This window comes from Manis javanica, chromosome 3 (genome assembly GCF_040802235.1).
Source record: "Manis javanica isolate MJ-LG chromosome 3, MJ_LKY, whole genome shotgun sequence".
Taxonomy (NCBI): Eukaryota; Metazoa; Chordata; class Mammalia; order Pholidota; family Manidae; genus Manis; species Manis javanica.
The window spans coordinates 143,863,106-143,869,320 of record NC_133158.1 but is presented as its reverse complement, the minus strand read 5'-3'; positions in this window follow the sequence as shown (position 1 = coordinate 143,869,320).

The window sequence follows — 6,215 nt, the reverse complement described above, 5'->3', positions numbered from 1 at the left end:
CGTACCTGGGCATTTCCCAAACTTACTTGACCACAAAATCATTTTTCCGAATAACTAACACCTCATAGAATTCATCCTCTATGAGACTTTTGTAAAGGCTATTATAACTGATTCTGAAATAAAAAATGACTGAGACATGTGACCAAACCACTTGAACTCCCTGAGACATGCTATGCTGAGAAAATGTAGCTACTAAGAGTGTGATTTTTACACTGAGATTATTTTCTAAAGGAATTTAGATGCAGAATGGGGCACAGAATAATATCTTGATGGAAAGCTCACAACATACTCTAAAAACTCTACAAATTCAGTATTATTTATTTATGTCACATTTTATCCCACAAAGAATTTGCTATAACTTATAAGGTAATTGTAAATGGCAAAATATGAAGAGGGACTCAAACAAAAAAATTGAATTAGAAAATCAAGGCTATATTAAAGTAAAAACATAAATGTGGGGTGGAGGAGAAGAAGGGATTGGCACAAATGTAACTAAACTTTAAATTTAGTTCTGAGCAACCCAGCAACCAAAGCAAGGAAGGATTCATGGCTATTTACATATTTATATATTCATGATAAAAAAAGAAAGCTTGACCAGGGCTGTAAGGAACACAAGCTTTTTTGGCCTGAATTTTAAAAGTAATCATTCAAACAAGAGAATTTCATAGGAGACATAATGTTTCCAACCATTTTCCAATGCAGTTACAAACTTATGTGGCTAATTCTTATAGCATTGCCAATGATAAACCTCAGAGCCAAATATTAAATTCTACAAGGTTAATGGGTTCCATTTGTCTATGGCTGGTTTGGGAAGACAAGTTACAAATCTAACCAAATCAATGATACAAATTAGCTTTGTACTTCACCATTTTCAAAATCAAACTAACAGGCAAGAAAAGATAATGCACTCTTTTTAGTTAAATAGTAATAGGCAACACTTACTCAGAGCTCACTGTGCAGGGTGCCAGGCAGTCTATAGCTATTCATTCATTTACTCCTCACAACAAAACAAACCACGAAGGTGTATTATACCCTTTATTTCACAGATGAGGAAACAGACCCAGAGATTAAGGGCACAAGATCACAAAGCAGTACTAACACTGCCTACTGTCACTAGCAATTGAGGCCAACTTTTCCATGTGGATGGATGGGAGAGGAGGGACTAGTCTTAGGCAACAGCAGTGGGGGAGCACCACGCCCTCCAGTCTATAGCATCAGAGGAATTATGGATGTGTTTTCTTTGCATCCCTAGAGCTGAAGAAAGTGGTTGGGGGGCACTGTGTCAGTCAAGATCCAACCAGAAACACAAACCAATCTAAGTATTTAAAACAGAGGGAAATAAATTAAATTCAAGAAACTGGTTATACAAGAGCTGAGAAAACCCCAGGAGAGGGGGACGCAGCCTGGACGATGCAGTTTTACAGGAGCCTAGGGGCTGGGGTCGCCCACAGCAGGCACGTCCGCGGGAACCACGGGAGCGCTGTTGGAGCTCCTACCCCAACTTCTCCCCCCACTCCTCCGATCTCCCCCAGGTGGAAGCCTGCCAGAATCCCAGTAAGAGGGGTATGTACCCTCTAGGGATCAGCCCTCCTGCGATACAACACAGAGCTGTAAAGGTTGAGAAATGGACCTAAAAGCAAAAACGCCCTAAGGCTAGTCCAGGTACTAACAGTATAAATGTGAAAATTCTGTCTTCCAGTAGCTGGAGTATATGGGCCTCAGGAGGCAAATCACTAGGTAAATAAAGACTTGCTCTCTAAATTCCTGGTCACAATAACAAAGGCGAAATTCTTTGTTTGCTTGAAAGAAGAATACAGAGGTAAATTACTTCCGTCTGCAGATAGCAAAACCATGGAATTGTTACTCAAGAGAAGGGTACATCTAGAAAATATAAACAGAGTCCTAAATCTAGGAATTAAGTCCATTATAATGCATCCAGCACCGTATACGTACAAGTTTGCCCAGGCAGAGGCCCTGCATGTAGTAGCGTGGCATTCTGGAGCCCTGTGAGCTCTTCATGGATGCGCTCCCAACCTGGACTGGTTCATTTTGTCTCAGCTGAGCCGCACGCATGGGGCTGTCCTATGGAGTGAGGAACAGAGGGGTCTCTGTAATGCACGCTCAGCAAGCCAAACCTTGGTGCAGGAGGTAAGAAGAATGCCCTAACAGTGCATCAGGACTATGCAAAGATGGCTCACTTACAGGAACATTTGAAAACTTAGCCTCATGAATTTCTAATAGAGCCCACACAGGCAGGGAGGAGTTGCAGTCAAACAATATAGCAATGGGTGGGGAGGTAGTGGAGGTGCAGGGGAACCCTTCAGGTGAGCCTCCCAAAGGCATCACAAGGAAGCCAGTACACAGCAAGGTGGGAAACCCACAGAGCCTACTGCTCGGGGCTGATCTCTAGAAACCCTAAGACTGAGATCATACGTACACAACCACTAAAATATGAGGTAGAAAAATGAGAATTGCCACAAATGGACGACTGTGTTAAGGGGGTTCCTAGAGGAGAAAAAGAGGACGTCCAGTGCAGAAGGTGGGTTTGGGGATGGTAGTAAGCATTTTGGAGTGGAGATGATTCTGGAGCTGAGTCTTACACGGTCTTGACCTATAGAGAAAAGGAAGGGACAGGTCTCTAGAGCAGAAGCCTGAACAGCTCTATCAGGCAATTATTTATTGAAGCAAAGGGTGTCAGAAAGTAGTGGAAAATAAAAATGAGAAGGAATATAAATATTATACTCAAAAGTCCCTTTTAAACTTCATAGTTGGATAAATCTACAATGAAAATTGTGAAGGAAAATTTTGGATATTTGAACTATAATCACAATCTTTTAAGGCATGTGTGTTGGAAGACATTTATTCCTTGCCATTTGATATTAGAAGCAGGAGGCAGGGCAGATGGACCACCACAGCCCCATGCAGGCACTAGTGGTCGGCTGGACTCAGTGTCACTAGCCCTGCTGACCTGGAACCGTAAAGTCAGGGGTAGGTGCTGAGCAAGAACAGACACTTCACGTTCCATCTGAGTTTACAGGGAACATTCAGAAGGAGGTATTAACAATGAATTTTTCCTTGTAATGAAAGGGAAGCAAAGAGTATATTACTAGTTTCAAGTTAAAATAATAGAGCATAAAAGTGTTTTACCTTATGAAATAATTTCATGCTGTATGATTTTTCTGCCAAGGTGAGCACTTGGCTGGTACATCAACCTACTGATGAATATATCCTAACTTTAAAAAAGCATGAGTGGGGCTAAGGTTAAGTCAGTGATAAATAATATTATATGTTCATGTTTCAGAACCCAATAGATCCTTTTTTCCTGAGCATATACCAGGAACATATTGATGAGCATTATTAGATGGCTTAGTGCATGTGTAAGGAACTTAATGTCACAAAGGAAAGGAACTTACTTTTTGTTTGCAGAAATGCATATAAGAATAGCTGGCCTGTCATATTATTACCTAAACCATTATTAATGGGACTGAAAGTGACCACAAAAGTGACAGAAATTATTTCCTCAGAAGAATCTCATATTCATGATCTAGAGTAGTCCAGCTTGACTCTCTCATTTTCCTTATAATTGGACTGCATCGAATGCATCAAAAGTGGTCAGAGGGAAGACAAGTCCCCACCCCACCCCCTGCATAGCATAGGGGTCCCTTTGGCCAGGCCCAAGTCAGTGAGGGAGTGAGATGCTTGCCCACCCCTTTAACTAGACTTGGATTCCAGTCTCAGCACTGCCACCAATTTGTTCTGTGATTCAGGTGTTTTAACCTCTCTTCAGCTGGGAAAAGGGATGATAGTAACGTCAACCCATCTTACAGGAATGTCTTAAAGAGAAAACAAAACAATGTATGCAGAAGTGATTTCAAAAGCTGAGAGGGCAAATATAAATGTAGATATTATTCTCATAAAGGCCCTGAAAGTAGTCAACCTTTTGTTTCTAACTTCAAGAATGGGAGAAAGATTTCTATTTCCTTTTGCTCCTAATTTGAACAAAAGATGCACACCATCTCACTTTGGCTTTTCTCTTACTGCCAGAATTTGGCTTAAGAACACCCTTTGTCAGCAAGCTGACAACTCATAGAGCTGAAAAGAGATTCAAACTCCACTCCAAGTCGGGGGTATGGAGGGGAAGAGAACAGGGAACATGCTGGAACTCCCCTGGTTTCCAAGGTGAAGCTGAGCAGGACCGCAGCGGTGACTTGAGTCCCACACCCTATCACAGAGCCCTGCAGAGAAACAAGTTTGGTTTAAAATTGAACTGTGGGGATGGCTTGACTCTACTTAAAGTTAATCCAGGAGAGTCTTCACCGTTGAGTTAGAAATCACACAGGTGTTGCCCAAGCTAAGCCATGATATGGGAAGGGTATCCCCCCTTGGGAACTTGTCCCCACGAAGTTTCCTCTGCTGGAACACACCCTTCTGCTTCCCCTTGTCCTTCTGAAAGGAGTTCTTTCCAGCTGCCACCCCATGCCAGCCCAGCTCAGATCATGGCCAGTGTAAAAGCTCAGAGTATCCTGCCCTTCTCATGTATAATTGTTGATTACTGTTTGGGATTCATGCTTCATAATTTGACACTAGTGTCTGTTGTTCTCACCCCTCCTCGGTCAGCTCCCTGAAGACAGGGAGCAGTTTGAGTTCAAATATCCCCAGAACAGAGCAGAATGCCTAGCTCAGATTGGGCCCTTGCTAAATATTTGTTAAATACATGATGAAAGAAATATGATCTGAAAAGAACTTCAAAGCAGATTACTTCAGATCACAAATCATTTCTAAGTAGACACATTTATGCAAATATATGCTACTTACAATAAAACCCTTAACTTACTGCCTCTCAGGGAAGACATATTGCAAATGGAGGAAACCATAAAATGAGGAGGTTAGTAAGTCAATTTTAATAATAAGTAGTAAGGAAATACATACACTGCACACCCTGAATAAGACTGGCTGGCTTACTATGTCTCAAATGCCGTGTTTACATCTTTGGAAGAAGGGACATGGAAAGGACAGAGCTACTGTTTCCCAGGCTCGATGGCACCAGCTTACAGTCAGGAGGCATCAGAGAGAAATTCCCTCTGGACCAGGTATCATGTGATAGAACGGAAAGCTACATGGCGGGGCCACGCGGTCCTTCTCCAGCTAGCAGGTCAGCTCTCACAAGCATAGGTGAAACAGCAGCCAGTTTTGTTGCATTCTGTTTACTTTCTTCCATTCTAAAACGTTGAAAAGCACGGCTAATTTAGCATTCATTCATGCAAGGGTAAATGAATGAGGAAGATAAAATTTTCAAAAGATAATATCCTGGCACTATAGCAAGATAAAGCAGTTAATGTTCCTAATTTTTACCAAGCTATATACTCCAAAAGACCATGCTTTTTGGACAAAAGTCCCCTTCTTCCTTCCATCTGTTTTTTTCTCTTGCATACATGTATTTACACACAATTAGGTGCCAATTTCAACAAAATAAAATTTCCTGTTGATTTTTGCACTGTGATCTTTATCTTTCAATTATTCTATGGAATGTATAATTAAATTCCATTCTCCTAAGTGCTTGAATTTATGACTTTCTGGGAGCTAAGTCAACCCCATTCATTTGTGTGTTAAATATAAAGTATAAGGATGCTGAGTAATGAAGAGCATGTCTTTTCTGGGGCTTTTAAAGCTATAGAGTTTCTTTTCTTTCCTTCAAAAGGTTGTTCACAATAAATCACATTGCAAATAAAAATGAATTAAGTGAGACTGAGAGATCAGGGCAGAAATAAAGAGGCGCCAGTTTCTGTAGAGGGTCTTTAATAGATGATGCTTTGGGGTTATCAATTTGGAAATAAATGAATCAAATAAAAATCCAATCCAAACTCTTTTTGCAGACCTCATCCTTTTCTTTGTTTTCATATAGGTTTTATTTTATACAAGCTCTTTGTTGTCTTATTTTATGTAAGATCTATGTTGTTCTACTGTGCCCTGATATTCTACAAATTCTAGCTCCTTAGAGGCAAACAGAAATTAAACAATTTAAATGCCGTTGTTCAGTAATTTCAAATAACAGTAAGCAAGGTACCTTCACCTATGTGTGATCAACCATAAAACTCTTAGTTCTGCCATTGCTCCTACTACTCTTAGTAGAAATCCTTAAACATCAGATAATAAAAGCACATTGAGGTCTTTATATTTTTTTCAACTTCATACTCATAGCCCATCTTAAGCCTATG